General features: G+C 50.4%; 1 protein-coding gene across 1 annotated transcript in view; it reads right to left on the reverse strand.

Annotated features, from left to right (window-relative positions):
* CFAP45 (cilia and flagella associated protein 45) overlaps positions 1–19030 on the reverse strand; it is a 377198-nt gene that overhangs the window by 8230 nt on the left and 349938 nt on the right. The gene's annotated exons all lie outside the window — the stretch shown is intronic.

The following is a 19030-nucleotide window of genomic DNA, read 5'->3' on the forward strand; positions in this document are numbered from 1 at the left end:
TAGAAGGAGGTGTCTATGTTGTTAAGAACAGACGTCCAATAGGCCGTAACCTCTTTGAAGCCCCATAGAAGGTGCGTCAGGGTACCTCTCTCACCACACCCCCTCCAACAGGTTGAGCTTCGAGATGGGTTGCCCCTGTGTAATCTAACCGGGGTCAAATACCAGTATGTTGCAAGCTTCAAGGCTGACCCCCTACCCGCCGTGTTCCTAGCCGTGTGGTTGGCCCTATAATTGATTGACTGCCACTCCCGGGTTGTGAGCGATCTCCCCAATTCCTCTTCCCAGCGTGGCTGACCGGCCGATCGGTGTGTCTCGGAGGGTGGAAAAAGCATCTTGTAGAGATCTGTAATTAAACCATGGTCCGATTCTTTAGTAACTAACCATTTTTCAAATCTTGTCATTCGCCTACCAACTAATTGACTGGTCTCGGGCTGCGTTAGCCAATGCCGAAATTGGAAATATTGAAAGAGCTGTGGTGATATTATGTCGTAGAACTGTGACAGTGTGGAGAATGGTAGAAAGCCCTCCAAGTCAAAGAGGTGCCCCGCCGATCTGCAGTTGGAACCTCGCCATTGTGGGAACATGTGGGCGTCCGTTCCTGGAGGGAAGTCAGGATTATCTAGTAAGGGAGTTAGTGGGGACGAGAATGTTGTGAGTTCCCGCTTAGTAGCCACCGAGTCCCACATGCCCAGTATTGTACGTGTAATGGTGATTACTGGAGATAGCGCGGTCTGTGCGCGCAATGGAGAAATGGTATTTTCCATAATGAGGTCTGGGCCATGGCCCTGTCTTGGAAGAGCCATCTCTTCTCTGACTCGGGCCTGTACCAATCCACCAAATAGCGCAGTTTTGCTGCCTGAAAATATTGGTGCAGATTAGGAATCCCAGGCCACCCTCATCCGTCCCACGAAAAGCTAAATGTTTGTGCATGCGCGGTCTCTTCCCGGCCCAGATAAAGTGCTGTATCGCCTCTTGCAGCGACTTGATAGTCCCCATCGGGGGTAGCACTGGAATAGTCTAAAAGATGTATAGTATCTTAGGGAGTGCGACATTTTCGCGGCCGCGATCCTCCCTAGCAAGGACAGTGGTTGTTTCTGCCACCTCCTAAGATCGCCTTGCATTTGCGACATTACTTTAGCGTAGTTTAAGGCAACCGTTTGTTCCGTGGACAGCGTGAGGGTGATGCTTAGATAGGGAAGTTGCATTTGGACTAGAAGTCCCCCTCCATATGTGGATGCTTCATGTTGTACGCAAGAATTTTTACCAAGTGGTAATATCAATGACTTCCCTTTATTCATTTTGTGGCCCAATACCATGCCAAAGAACTCAACCTCCTCTAGAAAAGCCGGTACTGATCGTCTAGGGTTTGAGCGCCGCCAAAACATCGTCGGCGTAAAGGCTAATTGGATGTGGTTCTCCGCCAAAGGTTGTGCCGCGACTATTTGGGTTGTCACGCACTCTTTGTGCTAGCGGCTTGATATAGAGCGCAAAGAGGAGGGGTGAGAGTGGGCACCCCTGCCTGGTGCCACGTTGGATTTCGAATGGACGTGAGCCCAATCCGTTGATGCAAATCCGTGCCTGTGGATGAGAGTAGCAGCTTGCAACTCACGCTCTGAAGCGTTTCCTTACACCAAAGTGTACCAGTACCCTCTCGAGGAAGCCCCAGTCCACGCGATCGAACGCTTTCTCAGCGTTTATGGCTAGGAGTGCTGAGTCCGATTGTTGGAAATGAGCTTTGTCAATTAAGTGGAGGATGCGCTTGGTGTTGTCGCTGCATTGCCGACCAGGGATAAAGCCTGACTGATCCGGTTCTATAATCCCCAGGAGACGGGGACCGAGCCTTGAGGCCAACACTCCTGTGAAAATTTTGAGGTCAAGGTTGAGTAGGGAAATCGGCCGGTAGGTGGAGCATTGGGTGGCATCTTTGCACGGCTTAGGCAGCACTATGATGTCAGCCTCCAGCATGTCAGGTGGAATGGAGCCAGGACCCTGGAATGAGTTAAAGAGTTTGGTAAGAAGCAGAGCGACTAGTGGACAGAAAATCTTATAAAAACCGGATGAGAAACCGCCAGGACCCCGTCAGGGTTTGAGACGGGAAATTGCACTGATCACTTCCTAAATTCTAATGGATGCGTCCAGTGACTTTGCCCCCTCCGCGTTGAGCGCAGTGGTGGCTGCGCCATGTAGGTAAGTCTCCGCACTAGCTACAGATATGGGATCCGCCTTGTAAAGAGATGCGTAATATTACCTGAATGCCTCCGTGACTTGTGCCTCGTCATGAATCACCTCCCCTTGCTCATTATGAAGGGTTGAAATTTTCTCGCGCTGGACCTTGGCCCGAAGTGCACTTACTAGGAGGCGTCCTGTTTTGTTCCCACCCACATCAAACGTGTGCTGAAGCCTTAGGGCTGCATATTCAGCCTTGTCTGTATCTAGGCTGGCCAGCTGAGCCTTGGTGACTTTTAACTGTTTCCAAATTCTTGGAGCACCCGTGCAACTGTGCACCCGTTCCAATTCTACCACTTTGGCCGCTAGAGATTCCCGTTTGGTTTTGCGGTCCCTGACCTCCGCCGCCGAGATGGCTATTAGTTCTCCTCTCACCACTGCCTTTAGGGCCCCCAAACCGCTGCCACAGGCGTTTCCGGCCGGTCATTAGGCTCGATGTAATCAGTGATGCGCTTGCGGAGTTGTTGAACTACCTCCTTCCGTTGGGATGCTAATCGCTATTTCCACGGCATCATGATCGGATATAGCAGCCGGAATGATGTTCACAACCTCTACCTGATTCTTCAACTCTGAGGAGCCTACGAGGTAGTCTAGTCTGGCGTACGTGTGGTGCACATGAGAATAGAAGGTGTAATGCAAGGTCTCGGGATGCTTAACTCCACACTCCACGAGTGCCGCTTGGGGCCTGCTCCTGCATTCAGCATGATGCGCCTTTCTGGTTGTTTGTCTGTTGGCTAGTTAGCCCCCTGAAGGCGATCCCTTAAATTTACACCGCTGGCCTGGTTGCTCCAGGCTTGCTACAGCTTCCCTCCGAAGGAGAAGCTCCTCAGACCTTGCTGGGCTGAGCCGAGGCCAATCTTTGATTCCTGCGTGGGGTGCATTTGCCAAGGCCTGTTGGGTCCAATCTGGATGCCGACACCGCAGACAAGTAGATCCATTGTGGGACAGCTCGAATCCAACTCCTGGTTGTCGTCGACGCCTCCTGGACCTCGTGGCTGCAGAGACAAGCTTCACATCTTTACCTGAAATCACTCGACATCGCCTGGTTCCTTCCTGGTCACTGGCTAGTGACCCAGACTCTGTCCCCTCTGCTTTCAGGTACTCTTCATCCTCAATCCACGCTTGGATCCAACCGGACACTTCACTCCTGGTCACTTGCAGCATTTCTTTGCAGCTTTTCATAAGATTCAACACAGAAACCCAACATGAAAAGAAACCTATGCACCCGGCTTCCCCGGGTGAGGTAACGCGAGTACTCCGGTGCTCCTGTGGGTATTGACTATCCAAGTGTCCTAGTTTAAAGTGGTTTTCTCCTTGTCCATCCGGAAGTGCCCTAAATCAACCGGTTTGTAACTTTTACGTTCCCATTGTATGTCTATGGTAACTCGCGTGTGTGTTTAGACACTGCACACACTTCCCGTGGGTCTCCTACTTCCTAACCTTTGGTCGTTTAGTGTAGCCCCAGCGATTCCCTAGGCCCTAGGCCTATTCCCTATTTCTGAAGTGGGTCTTATACCACTTACTTAGTATATGGTTTGTGAGGCCCCTAGGGCATTACTGTATTTTGTGCAACTTATTGTATGATAATTAAGTAAATTGTTATGTGCTTCGACCTCTGACCTTATAAAGAGTTCAGAGGGGTTGTGTTAGTAATAAATACATATCTATTTTATATATACCTTGTGTGGTGTCCTTTCATATGGTATTCAAGGGGTTACATATGGTAAAACAGCTGGCTTCACATGCTCTCTGAAGTTTTAGCCTAACACTGCTTTGTCCATGCTACCACTAGGATAGCTGGTCTATAAGGTTGACTTTACAACCATCACCATAAGGGTTGTTTGGACTGGTACAAGGTGCTCACTAGAAAAGTGAACATCATATACCAGGCCAACTTCTCACATTGGTGTGCAGCGGGTGGGATAAGAGCTTGCTGTTGTTTTGCCAATTGTAATCTTGAGATATCACTTGAAACATCACATTAAGGTACCTGTAGGTACATATAACAAGTCTTATAATACTTAAGTTCTACTGAACTTAGTTGTTGTAGAGCAAGGGCCTAGCACACCCTGACTACAACTCCTAGAGAGGTTTTAGTAGATAACACTTAGTGTAGGTAGGTGCACACACCACACCTCACTAAAACATGCCTATCACAGGAGAGCCTAGTGTGTCTCTCCCTGTAGAAGCTGACCCTCCAAGGGCAGCCTCTAGATATGACACCCTAACCTTCCATGATTTGAGGCACTTTTGTGCACATCTAGGAGGTTAAAACAGGGTTCAAACCCTACCCTCAAGTACCTGATAGAACTCATGGAAGAATATGATACTCAGAAAGCCTCTTCAACAGGTCCTTGAGATAATACAGATGAGGGTCATCCCTCAACTGAAGATTTCCCTGATGAAAAGCCAGGGGAAGATGAAGATGAGGATGGTGATGTTAGTGAAGATGGTAACAATGATCTGGGTCAAGTGGGAGAACTTAACCAGGTCAACTTAAGCCTACATGGGGCTGAGAATGGAATAGCCCCATTCACACCCAAAGCAGACTTAACCTGGGACACAGAGAGAGGAGATCCCTATCCAGGGAATCTCTCCACTCTAATGCCTCAAGAGGCTCTAATGCCTCTGCTCAGAGGAGAATGACTTCCCCTCAGAGGAGAGAACATCAGGCCAGAATGAAGGAAGTCAATCTGAGGATTGAGAGGCAAGAACTTGCCCTCCCCAAGGAGAGACTTGCTTGTGCAAGAGAGCAAAAGTTAAGTGGGTTAGAACGCACTGGTGGCAGCAATATCCCTAAGGATAGAGACAGGTCCTATGATACTAGAAACCTAAGAAAGATTGTCCCTCGCTACAAAGTTGGGGATGACATCCACAAGTAGATAACTGCTTTGGAGAGGGCTTGCAACGTACAGCAGGTACCCCAAAGTCAGTGGGCAGCAATCTTATGGCTCTCCTTTTCAGAAAAAGGTAGAGATAAGCTCCTCACAGTTAGTGATGAGGATGCTAACACCTACCCAGCCCTGAAGAGTGCTCTGATTGATGGGGTTGGCCTAACCACTGAACAGTATAGGTTGCTGTTCAGAGATACCCAGAAGACACAGACTCAGGTCTGGACTGATTTTGTAGATTGTGCCACTAAGGCTCTGGAAGGCTGGTTGCTGGGCAGTAAAGTTAGGGACTATACAGGATTGTATAATTTGATCATGAGAGAGCAAACCTAATAATTGTCAGAACCAGTTATTGCATCAACACCTGTTTGACTCTGATCTGACCTCTCCCCAAGAATTGGGAAAGAAGGCAGACAAATGGGTCAGAACCAGGGTGAAGCAGAAAACCCAGAACCAAGGTGGTGATCAGAAAAAGTCAGACCAAAAGGGTGGGGATCAGAAAGCAAAAGACCAGAAGTCTTCGCTAGGTCCCCAAAAATTTTCTAATGAGAGGGGTTCCAAAAACTCTAAGAAGAAGAAAAAAGGCCAAAAGAAACCATGGTGCAACATTTGTAAAAGTAATACTCACTGGACCAGTGATTTCACCAAAAAGGAGACAGCTCCAGCCACCATTGGCCCTAAGGCAACTGTTCCCCCTAGTACAGCTAATAGTGGTGGTTCTCAACGGAAGGGTGTAGTAGGGTTAACCCTGGGAACTGAGATGGATTCTGGCCTAGTCAGAATACCAACTCAAGCTGTCCTCGTCTGTGATGTGGACATGGCTATATCCTCTACTGTGAGCCCCAGTAACCTGGGCAAGTACAGACAGACACCTTTGATTAATGATAAAGCGGCTCAGGCCTACAGGGACAAAAGTGCCAGTGTCACTATGGTGACACCTGACTTTGTGGACCCTGGACAGATAATACTAGGTGATAATTACCTGGTGAACAATGCTAGCAATGTCACTACCACCCATAGTATGGCAATTGTTAATTTCTCCTTGGGAGGGGTAACTGGCCTCAAAAGAGTTGTCGTAAGTTCAGACCTCCCTGTAGAATGTTTGTTGGGCAATGATCTGGAATCTTCAGTCTGGTCTGAAGTGGAGTACAGGACTCATGCAGAGATGTTAGGCATATCAGCACATGTCCTTGCTGTGACCAGGTCACAGGCCAAAAAGTGCAGAACTGACCAGGCCTTGGATCCTGTAACTATGGACCAAGTGCCTACCAAGAAAAACAGCAGTAGGGTCAAGGCAGTGCCTTCCCCCTTGCCTCAAAGTGAAGGTCAGCCTTCTCAGGAAGCTGACAGTGAGACCCCAGAAGGAACTGTACTAGAAGAACTTGAGCCTGAACAGGTTGAGTTTCTTGGGACAGGGGGACCTTCTAGGGCAGACTTGAGGGAGGCGCAGTTAGACTGCCCCTATCTTGAACCCCTCAGGCAGCAAGCTGCTGCCGAGGCTGCTGGGAATGCAACAGGTACCCATAAGATGTATTGGGATGAAGGGCTTCTTTATTCAGAGGCTAGAGACCCCAATCCTGGTGTTTATCTGAGGTTGGTCATACCCCTGGCATTCAGGGGCTTCCTTCTTACCTTAGCCCATGATATTCCCTTAGCAGGACATCTTGGCCGGAACAAGACTTGGGACAGGCTTGTCCCTCACTTTCACTAGCCCCATATGTCAGAAGATACCAAGGAGTTTTGTCGCTCCTGTGTGACCTGCCAAGCCAGTGGCAAATCAGGTGGCTCAACAAAGGCCCCCTTATACCACTACCTGTGGTGGGGGTATCCTTTGAAAGAGTAGGGATTGACATTGTTGGAACAATGGATCCCCAAACAGCCTCTGGGCACAGATTTATTCTGGTGGTAGTGGATCATGCCACCAGATACCCAGAAGCTATTCCCCTAAGGACCACAGCATCCCCAGTTGTGGCAAGAGCCCTCTTGGGAGTGTTCTCAAGGGTGGACTTTCCGAAGGAGGTTGTCTCAGATAGAGGTGCAAACTTCATGTCTGGGTACCTAACTGCTATGTGGAAGGAGTGTAGTGTTAATTACAAATTCACTACACCCTATCACCCACAATGCAATGGTCTGGTTGAAAGATTTAACAAGACCTTGAAGGGCATGATCCAGGGTTTACCTGAAAAGCTTAGGCGAAGATGGGACATGCTTCTGCCCTGCCTTCTGTTTGCTTACAGAGAGGTCCCACAGAAGGGGGTTGGCTACAGCCCTTTTGAGCTTCTGTTTGGGCATCCTGTAAGGGGACCCCTTTGTCTGGTTAAGGAGGGATGGTAGTTACCTCTCAAAGCTCCAAAGACATAGTGGACTATGTACTTGGTCTCCGCTCCAGCATGGCCGAATACTTGAAGAAGGCTTCTAAAAACCTTGAGGCTAGCCAGGAACTTCAAAAAGCCTGGCATGACCAAAATGCTGTGCTGACTGTTTACCAGCCAGGACAGAAAGTGTGGGTGTTGGAGCCAGTGGCGCCAGCAGCCCTCCAAGACAAATGGTCTGGATCCCACACTATTGTTGAGCAAAAGGGAGAGGTGACCAACCTGGTTGACCTTGGAACACCCAGGAGCCCCCACATGGTGCTTCATGTCAACAGACTCAAAGCATATGTTGACAGGGCAGACATGGGCTTGCTCATGGCTACACATGAGGGACAGGAGGAAGAGAATGACCCTCTCCCAGACCTGCTTTCTCAGAACTCTGATGATGGTTCAGTTGATGGTGTGACCTTAGCTGGCAGCCTCACTGGCCAGCAGCAACAGGACTGCAGACAAGTTCTCCAGTCCAACAGACATATGTTTTCCTTGACTCCTAGTCAGACAAGCTGGTGCACCCATGAGGTGGATACTGGTGACAGTCTGCCTGTGAAGGGTAAAATCTACAGGCAACCTGACCATGTCAGGGACTGTATTAATACAGAGGTATGAAAGATGTTGGAGTTGGGAGGTATTGAGCCCTCAGAGAGCCCTTGGGCCAGTCCAGTAGTCCTTGTGCTAAAGCCTCACACCCAAGATGGTAAGAGAGAGATGAGGTTTTGTGTGGACTACAGAGGTCTCAATGCTGTCACTAGGACAGATGCCCATCCGATACCCATGGCAGATGAGCTCATAGACAGGTTGGCTTCTGCCAAGTTTTTGAGCACATTTGACCTGACAGCAGGCTACTGGCAAATCAGGCTAGCTGATGATGCAAAAGCCAAAACAGCATTCTCAACCCCAAGAGGACATTATCAATTTGTGGTGATGCCCTTTGGCTTGAAGAATGCACCTGCCACTTTCCAAAGGTTGGTGAACCAAGTTCTCTCAGGTCTGGATGACTTTTGTGCAACTTATCTTGATGATATTGCTGTCTTCAGCTCCACCTGGGAGGATCACCTGATCCACCTGAAGAAAGTTTTGGAGGCCCTGCAAAAGGCAGGCCTAACTATCAAGGCTACTAAGTGCCAGATAGGGCAGAGTAAGGTTGTGTACCTTGGCCACCTTGTAGGTGGAGGACAGGATCAACCACTGGAAAGCAAGATCCAAGCCATAAAGGACTGGACTTCTCCAACCACCCAGACACGGGTCAGAGCTTTCTTGGGCCTGTCTGGTTATTACAGAAAGTTTGTTAAGAATTATGGGTCCATTGTGACCCCCCTTAATGACTTGACCTCAAAGAAGATGCCAAAGAAAGTTCAGTGGACAGTAAGCTGTCAGAAGGCATTTGATGACCTGAAGCAGGCCATGTGCTCTGCACCTATTCTGCAAAGTTCAGATTACTCCAAATAATTCATTGTTCAAACAGATGCTTCTGAGTTGGGTGTGGGAGCTGTTCTTTCACAATTGAATAAAGATGGTCAAGACCAGCCCATTGCTTTTATTAGCAGAAGGTTGACCCCTAGAGAGAAACGTTGGTCAGCTATTGAGACGGAGGCCTTTGCTGTGGTTTGGGCCCTGAGGAAGCTGAGGCCATACTTGTTTGGTACTCACTTCAAAATTCAAACAGACCATAAGCCCCTCTTGTGGCTAAATCAGATGAAGGGTGAAAATCCCAAACTACTCAGGTGGTCCATTTCCCTACAGGGGATGGACTTTACAGTGTAACATAGACCTGGAACTGACCATGGCAATGCAGATGGACTCTCCAGATATTTCCACTTAGAACATGAAGACTCAATTGGTCAAGGTTAGTTTAATGTCCCTGCGTTTGGGGGGGGGGGGGTTGTGTAGGAGAGTAGGGTCTGCTTCCTATGGCCACCCCCCACTTTTTGCTTTTGCTTTATTGGTTTTCAACTTTAATGTGGCTGTGGGCCTGCTAATCAAACCCACAGCCCCGCAGTTCTCTCTCTAATTTGATACCATGTACTTTAGGTACATGCCTAATTGGATATTGGGTCACCCTTGTGAGCCCCTGTATAGTGTACCTTAGGTACCCAGGGCATAGGAGCATCCAAGGCCTGCCAGGGGCTGCAGCATGTATTATGCCACCCCTGCTGGCCATCTAAACTGACACCACTGGCTGATCACTCAGCTGGCTTAAGGTGGTGTAATCACCCCTTACTTAGATATAGTATATTTATATCTACCTTATATATAGACACATATGCACCTATAAGTCACTCCTATGGCAGGCCTTAACAATCCTGGAGGCAGAGTGCTTGGTTTTATGTGAGAGGGTGCTCCAGCATGAGCTGAGCCCTTCTGCAGCTTTCAGAACCATGTCCTTATAGCTGTTCTATGATATAGCCATACCATGAAGACGGCTGAAATGCCAGAAACCGGTCCCCGGTAGCTTGTCTCCTTTCTGGTGAAGAATTGGCTTGGTAGTTTAGTCTGCCCTGTTCCCATGATGCACTGGGCCAGGGACAGACTGATTTGCATATAGCCAGGTTCTGAGCTGGGATGGTGCAGTGAGATAAATAACGGTGATGGATCAAGCCCTGGTCTTTGGACTGGGTAAGAGTGGTCTGCTTAATTCAGACACTCTGTTCATCACCACCCCTTTTCTGAATCGTTTTTGGCCACTATAGGTGTGGCAGGGTATACTCAGACATGAGTCCCTTTCTCACTGCACCATCAGGATTCAAGCAAGCCAGGCCGAAGACGGCTGAAATGCCAGAAACCGGTCCCCGGTAGCTTGTCACCTTTCTGGTGCAGAATTGGCTTGGTAGTTTAGTCTGCCCTGTTCCCATGATGCACTGGGCCAGGGACAGACTGATTTGCATATAGCCAGGTTCTGAGCTGGGATGGTGCAGTGAGATAAATAACGGTGATGGATCAAGCCCTGATCTTTGGACTGGGTAAGAGTGGTCTGCTTAATTCAGACACTCTGTTCATCACCACCCCCTTTTCTGAATCGTTTTTGGCCACTATAGGTGTGGCAGGGTATACTCAGACATGAGTCCCTTTCTCACTGCACCATCAGGATTCAAGCAAGCCGGGCCGAAGACGGCTGAAATGCCAGAAACCGGTCCCCGGTAGCTTGTCTCCTTTCTAGTGAAGAATTGGCTTGGTAGTTTAGTCTGCCCTGTTCCCATGATGCACTGGGCCAGGGACAGACTGATTTGCATATAGCCAGGTTCTGAGCTGGGATGGTGCAGTGAGATAAATAACGGTGATGGATCAAGCCCTGATCTTTGGACTGGGTAAGAGTGGTCTGCTTAATTCAGACACTCTGTTCATCACCACCCCCTTTTCTGAATCGTTTTTGGCCACTATAGGTGTGGCAGGGTATACTCAGACATGAGTCCCTTTCTCGCTGCACAATCAGGATTCAAGCAAGCCGGGCCGAAGACGGCTGAAATGCCAGAAACCGGTCCCCGGTAGCTTGTCTCCTTTCTGGTGAAGAATTGGCTTGGTAGTTTAGTCTGCCCTGTTCCCATGATGCACTGGGCCAGGGACAGACTGATTTGCATATAGCCAGGTTCTGAGCTGGGATGGTGCAGTGAGATAAATAACGGTGATGGATCAAGCCCTGATCTTTGGACTGGGTAAGAGTGGTCTGCTTAATTCAGACACTCTGTTCATCACCACCCCCTTTTCTGAATCGTTTTTGGCCACTATAGGTGTGGCAGGGTATACTCAGACATGAGTCCCTTTCTCACTGCACCATCAGGATTCAAGCAAGCCGGGCCGAAGACGGCTGAAATGCCAGAAACCGGTCCCCGGTAGCTTGTCTCCTTTCTGGTGAAGAATTGGCTTGGTAGTTTAGTCTGCCCTGTTCCCATGATGCACTGGGCCAGGGACAGACTGATTTGCATATAGCCAGGTTCTGAGCTGGGATGGTGCAGTGAGATAAATAACGGTGATGGATCAAGCCCTGATCTTTGGACTGTGTAAGAGTGGTCTGCTTAATTCAGACACTCGGTTCATCACCACCCCCTTTTCTGAATCGTTTTTGGCCACTATAGGTGTGGCAGGGTATACTCAGACATGAGTCCCTTTCTCACTGCACCATCAGGATTCAAGCAAGCCGGGCCGAAGACGGCTGAAATGCCAGAAACCGGTCCCCGGTAGCTTGTCTCCTTTCTGGTGAAGAATTGGCTTGGTAGTTTAGTCTGCCCTGTTCCCATGATGCACTGGGCCAGGGACCGACTGATTTGCATATATCCAGGTTCTGAGCTGGGATGGTGCAGTGAGATAAATAACGGTGATGGATCAAGCCCTGATCTTTGGACTGGGTAAGAGTGGTCTGCTTAATTCAGACACTCTGTTCATCACCACCCCCTTTTCTGAATCGTTTTTGAACACTATAGGTGTGGCAGGGTATACTCAGACATGAGTCCCTTTCTCACTGCACCATCAGGATTCAAGCAAGCCGGGCCGAAGACGGCTGAAATTCCAGAAACCGGTCCCCGGTAGCTTGTCTCCTTTCTGGTGAAGAATTGGCTTGGTAGTTTAGTCTGCCCTGTTCCCGTGATGCACTGGGCCAGGGACAGACTGATTTGCATATAGCCAGGTTCTGAGCTGGGATGGTGCAGTGAGATAAATAACGGTGATGGATCAAGCCCTGATCTTTGGACTGGGTAAGAGTGGTCTGCTTAATTCAGACACTCTGTTCATCACCACCCCCTTTTCTGAATCGTTTTTGGCTACTATAGGTGTGGCAGGGTATACTCAGACATGAGTCCCTTTCTCACTGCACCATCAGGATTCAAGCAAGCCGGGCCGAAGACGGCTGAAATGCCAGAAACCGGTCCCCGGTAGCTTGTCTCCTTTCTGGTGAAGAATTGGCTTGGTAGTTTAGTCTGCCCTGTTCCCATGATGCACTGGGCCAGGGACAGACTGGTTTGCATATAGCCAGGTTCTGAGCTGGGATGGTGCAGTGAGATAAATAACGGTGATGGATCAAGCCCTGATCTTTGGACTGGGTAAGAGTGGTCTGCTTAATTCAGACACTCTGTTCATCACCACCCCCTTTTCTGAATCGTTTTTGGCCACTATAGGTGTGGCAGGGTATACTCAGACATGAGTCCCTTTCTCACTGCACCATTAGGATTCAAGCAAGCCGGGCCGAAGACGGCTGAAATGCCAGAAACCGGTCCCCGGTAGCTTGTCTCCTTTCTGGTGAAGAATTGGCTTGGTAGTTTAGTCTGCCCTGTTCCCATGATGCACTGGGCCAGGGACAGACTGATTTGCATATAGCCAGGTTCTGAGCTGGGATGGTGCAGTGAGATAAATAATGGTGATGGATCAAGCCCTGATCTTTGGACTGGGTAAGAGTGGTCTGCTTAATTCAGACACTCTGTTCATCACCACCCCCTTTTCTGAATCGTTTTTGGCCACTACAGGTGTGGCAGGGTATACTCAGACATGAGTCCCTTTCTCACTGCACCATCAGGATTCAAGCAAGCCGGGTCGAAGACGGCTGAAATGCCAGAAACCGGTCCACGGTAGCTTGTCTCCTTTCTGGTGAAGAATTGGCTTGGTAGTTTAGTCTGCCCTGTTCCCATGATGCACTGGGCCAGGGACAGACTGATTTGCATATAGCCAGGTTCTGAGCTGGGATGGTGCAGTGAGATAAATAACGGTGATGGATCAAGCCCTGATCTTTGGACTGGGTGAGAGTGGTCTGCTTAATTCAGACACTCTGTTCATCACCACCCCCTTTTCTGAATCGTTTTTGGCCACTATAGGTGTGGCAGGGTATACTCAGACATGAGTCCCTTTCTCACTGCACCATCAGGATTCAAGCATGCCGGGCCGAAGACGGCTGAAATGCCAGAAACCGGTCCCCGGTAGCTTGTCTCCTTTCTGGTGAAGAATTGGCTTGGTAGTTTAGTCTGCCCTGTTCCCATGATGCACTGGGCCAGGGACAGACTGATTTGCATATAGCCAGGTTCTGAGCTGGGATGGTGCAGTGAGATAAATAACGGTGATGGATCAAGCCCTGATCTTTGGACTGGGTAAGAGTGGTCTGCTTAATTCAGACGCTCTGTCCATCACCACCCCCTTTTCTGAATCGTTAACAATCCTGGAGGCAGAGTGCTTGGATTTATGTGAGAGGGTGCTCTGGCATGAGCTGAGCCCCTCTGCAGCTTTCGGAACCATGTCCTTATAGCTGTTCTATGATATAGCCATACCATATACTCTTAAGTGCATTATAATCCTCGCGGTTATTGCTAACTTTGGTTTGGCTTTATCAAAATATGTCGTGTAAGGTGTCAAACACTTTGGAATACTCCCTCCTCGCCAGTTCTGGCGACGGGGGTAGCATTCCACCCTTCTAGAGGGAGAAGACATGTAGTTACTGTTAATTCCGGTTAAAGTTAACCAGAGCCTCAGCATCACAAAATGGATGCTGCTGTCACAGACACAAGTCTGACCTCCTGCAGCTGGGAGCCCTTCCAGCGAGGGAGGCCTGGACAATAGGTTTCCTGTCAGGGAAGGTGCTGGCACCTCCCCAGACAGCCTGTAGTGTATTGGGGCAGGGTGGGCTGAAAGGAATGATGCAATTCCATACACTGCCTGGGGCACACAAGGTGCTCCATGCATTGCCCGGTTCAAACCAGTTGCAGGGGCACTCCAACCCCAGCACTGGCGCGAAACTGGACAAAGGGAAAGGGGTGTAACCACCCCCTTCCCAGGTTCCACCCATAGGAGGGACCTAGCAGGTAATCCAGCCCCTTAGATTCGTATAAAGCTAGGAGCTATGTCTAGAGATTTTAGATTATCCTGAACTGAAACTCTGAAACAAAACTCTGGACCTTCGAAGTTATACTCTACTAGAAGAAATCTCCCTTGTGGTCAAGGAGTGACCACCCTGTGCAAACAGGCACCACCAATAACTTGCCGGTTTACTTTGTCGACGTTCCCGCCGGAGCCCGAGCACTTAGCTACACAGGAACTGGACTTCCAGACTTTTCTGACTCCGATCCACATCCACAGCAAAGCTGAGACCCGTGGCGGACACTAGAGACGTGGGACCGGATACCCTGGACATCCTGCATTTTGCTACCAGTGCAGCTTCTGAGGCATCCTCGAAGTTGTGCATTGGGGTTTGAGAAGCCCCAGCCCGAGCAGCATTTGCACCGACGCACAGCCCTCCACACTCCACGAGTGTGCATGGGGCCTGCTCCTGCATTTCACCTCGATGCGCCTTTCCGGTTGCTAGCCTGTTGTCTAGTTAGCCCCCTGAAGGCGATCCTTTGAATTTACACCATTGGCCTGGTTGCTCCAGCTTCCCTGCGAAGGAGAAGCTCCTCAGACCTTGATGGTTTGAGCCTAGGCCAATCTTCGATTCCTGCGTGGGTTGCATTTGCCAAGGCTTGTTGGGTCCAATCCGGATGCCGACACCGCAGACAAGTAGATCTATCGTGGGACAGCTCGAATCCAGCTCCTGGTTGTCGTCGACGCCTCCTCGCCCTCATGGCTGCAGAGACAAGCTTCACATCTTTACCTGAAATCACTCAACATCGCCTGGTTCCTTTCTGGTTCCTTCCTGGTCACTGGCTGGTGACACAGACTCTGTCCCCTCTGCTTTCAGGTACTCTTCATCCTGGAACCACCCTTGGATCCAACCGGACACTTCTCTCCTGGTCGCTTGCAGCATTACTTTGCAGCTTTCCATAGGATTCAACACAGAAACTCGACACGAAAAGACACCTATGCACCCGGCTTCCCTGGGTGAGGTAAAGTGAGTACTCCGGTGCTCCTGTGGGTATTGACTATCCAAGTGTCCTAGTTTAAAGTGGTTTTCTCCTAGTCCATCCGGAAGTGCCCTAAATCAACTAGTTTGTAACTTTTACGTTCCCATTGAATGTCTATGGTAACTCACGTGTGTGTTTAGACACTGCACACGCTTCCCGTGGGTCTCCTACTTCCTAACCTTTCGTCGTTTAGTATAGCCCCAGCGATTCCCTAGGCCCTAGCGATTCCCTATTTCTGAAGTGGTTCTTATACCACTTACTTAGTATATGGTTTGTGAGGCCCCTAGGGCATTGCTGTATTTTGTGCAACTTATTGTATGATAATTAAGTAACTTGTTATGTGCTTCGACCTCTGACCTCATAAAGAGTTCAGAAGGGTTGTGTTAGTAATAAATACATATATATTTATATATACCTTGTGTGGTGTCCTTTCATATGGTATTCAAAGGGTTACATATGGTAAAACTGCTGTCTTCACATGCTCTCTGAAGTTTTAGCCTAAGACTGCTATGTCCATGCTACCACTAGGATAGCTGGTCTATAAGGTTTACTTTACAACCATCACCATAAGGGTTTTTTGGACTGGTGCAAGGTGCTCACTAGAATAGTGAACATCATATACCAGGCCAACTTCTCACACGACCCCCCTCCCCCCCTACCTCCCTCCCTTCTTCCGCTCCCCAACCAACCAACTGTTGAATGTCGCCCGCACTAACCCCAACCCCCAATCCCCCAAGACACCTCATAGTCCCGAGCCAAGATACTCGCATCACAGGCTCGTAGTGAAAAACCATTATGGAGCGATCAACCAAGGCAACCCCCTTGGCCCCCCGCGCCTCCCCCCCCGGTCAGGGTTGGCATAGTGCATATGCGTCCCCCTCATTGCCAACTCATTCTGCTGGTGATGTGTCCTTGGACACTTCTTGGATAGCCTTGGTTCGTTCTTGGGCCATGGCGGCCCCGTCTGGTTTCAAGTCCACTGCGGGTGATCTCCTTCGACCTCCTCTCTGCCACTCTGCCCGCAAGGGCTGCTGGGATGATCTCGGTGACGGCGGACTGTCATCAAATTCAATGCCTAACAAGGCGCAGGTATCTTTGAGAGAGCACAGCTGGTGGAGGGTTCCGTTCCATTTAAAGATCAGACGAAAGGGGTGTCCCCATAAATACGGGATCCCCTTGTCCCGTAGAAAAGTCATGGTGAATGGCGTGAATGCCTTTCTCTTTTGCAGAGTAATGGCTGAGAGGTCTTGGAAAAGGGCCACCGGGTAACCCTGATATTAGAGAGGTTGTTTTCGATGGGCTTCTCGCTGGATTCTCTCTTTCAGGGGGAAATCGTTAAAAAAGGCCAAAATGTCTGGGGGTGGCGCAGGTGCGCATCTTGCCAGCCCCACCCTATGTGCCCTGTCAATGCGGACTTCGAAGGTCGCCGACTCCCCTATGATTTCGCGGAATATGCCTTGTAGGTATTCAGTGATGTTCGCCCCATCTGCTTTGGACGGGACCCCCTGGACCCGTATATTGTTTCTTCGCGATCTGTTTTCGAGATCCTCAGCGTGCGCCTGTAGGTCCACCTGCTGATTGCGAAGGCGGAGGAGTTCTTGCTTAAACTGTTTGATTTCCTCGCCTTTGGTTTGCTCCGAGTCTTCAATTGCACCTACCCACTCGCTCAATCCGTCCACATCTCTGCGTATCTCCCGAACCTCTCCGGCAACTTCCTGCTTTAAGGTGTGAAAATCTTCTCTCAAGGAGTTGAACAGGGTCTCTAGAAATGATTTAGTGATGGGCACATCCCCATCTCCTTAGTCCATGTGGTGTTTCATCAGGGCCTGGGGGGAGGGCCCTCTAGCCCCCTTTGGTGCGCCCTTAAGGAGCATGTCCGTTAACGTGCGTTCACCTTTCTTCCTGGTGCTGGCCATATCAGGCTAAGAGCCTATGAAACTGTGTCCACTTTGGTTCGTGAGGCTCTATGGAGCTGTCCTCTCGCTTGCAACCACTGGGCAACCAACAGGGGGAGGGAACACACAGCTGCTCCTCGCGAAGCCCCCCTTGCACCCCTGGGGCGGTCGCGTAATGATGTGGGTTGGGGGCGAGACCGCGCCACCAAGACCTGGGTCCCCGCAAAAGATCTGAGCCTTTCGGATATGCTGATATTGCCTGCGGCTGTCGGCCGGCCAATTGTGCCTGTGGGATTTGTGGCGCGAGTACCAGTTACCCAGGGCCCCTCTTGTCAGTCATCTTGCAGCACCTCTCGCCTGGCTGTGGCCCTCTTACACTCAACTCGTCCTTTTAGCTGTGGGGATTTGTGGTGCGGCCAATTGTGCCTGTGGGGATTTGTGGCGCGAGTACCAGTTGCCCGGGGCCCCTCTTGTCAGTCACCTTGCGGCACCTCTCGCCTGGCTGTGACCCTCTTACACTTGACTCGTCCTCTTAGCTGTGGGCCAGGTGCAGGAGGGTTTGTCCCGGGTCAGCAGTGCCCCAGGCTCGGGCCCTCAATAGGCTAGGCGCAGTCCCCCGCTCTCTACCCAGGCAATGGAGCGCCGCTGCCAGTCTCAGGGTAACAGTGCCCAGACCGCTGCTCTGCTGGTGTAGGCCTCCAGGCCCGGCTTCGCGCTGCCCGCCTCTCTGTCTTTAACGACCCGCCTCCCGCCTATGGGCAGTGGGGGGGGGGGGTACAGCTGGTTCCTCGCAGGTGTGCACCTCCACTGTCTCTATAGTTCAGCCACCTTTAGATAGGGCCAGTAATCACTGGCAGACCAGCCCGCAGCTTACCGGCTCAGAGTCTTTGTGGCTGCTCTGGTCCAGGCACCAGCACTTCTTTGATCACGCCGCCATTTTGGGTGTCCTGGGCCTGCCCTCGTGGGGACTCCAACTCCTCTCTTGTGGCCCAAACTCACCTGGGGGATCGGCGCCTGATGTGTGCACATGCCTCCGATGCCCCTCCTCTCCCCCAGGTCTCGGTTGCTGGCAGGGGGCAGCGCCCAGCTCTCCACGCTCCTTGTGCAGGCCCCAAAGCCCCGGCAACAATTTTCGCGATTCCCTGCAGCGCGGGGCCCTCCGCCTGCTTGCTGTCTACCGAGGGCATCAATCACACCATCGCCTCTCCATGGGGCGCCGACTCAGACGCGGCGCTGCTGCACTTCCACACGATGGCTCACCTCCAGCTGGCGCACCGGGCAACGCAGCGCTAGGTCATCTGCACGGGTCTCGCCGTGGATTGCTTCCGCGCCCATCCAGTTAGGACGCCATTTCACGGAACCCGGGGATGGGCTGTACACAGTCTTCGCTGCCCCTTCCAGACACCAGAAGTATCTGGAGATCAAGCATCAGGAATGTGCTTGTGTCCACATCCAAACCCGGGCTTTGAGGGGGAGCTTCAGGTAGGATTTGGCCGGCGGGGGATCACAGAGCGGGGAGCCTCCGGAATCAGCGTCCTCCTAGGTCGCCATCTTGGCCACGCCCCGTAACTTACACTTTTGAGTACAATTACACTTTTGAGTACGTTTACTAATTTTTGGTATTCAAAAACAACACTTTTATAGTAACTTAAACATTTGTCCTTAGCATTGCACATGGCAAAACACTAGAACAGCAATACCCTTCCATAGAAAATAATGGAGGTAGGGACTTAATACAAAAATGTAAGTTACAACATACAAGCAGCGAATGAAAAGAGGTCTGTGGTAAGTTTTGTAGAACTACTGTAGTAAAAAAAAAAGAATCACAGACAATTGTCTGA

This window comes from Lissotriton vulgaris, chromosome 12, assembly GCF_964263255.1.
Source record: "Lissotriton vulgaris chromosome 12, aLisVul1.2, whole genome shotgun sequence".
Taxonomy (NCBI): Eukaryota; Metazoa; Chordata; class Amphibia; order Caudata; family Salamandridae; genus Lissotriton; species Lissotriton vulgaris.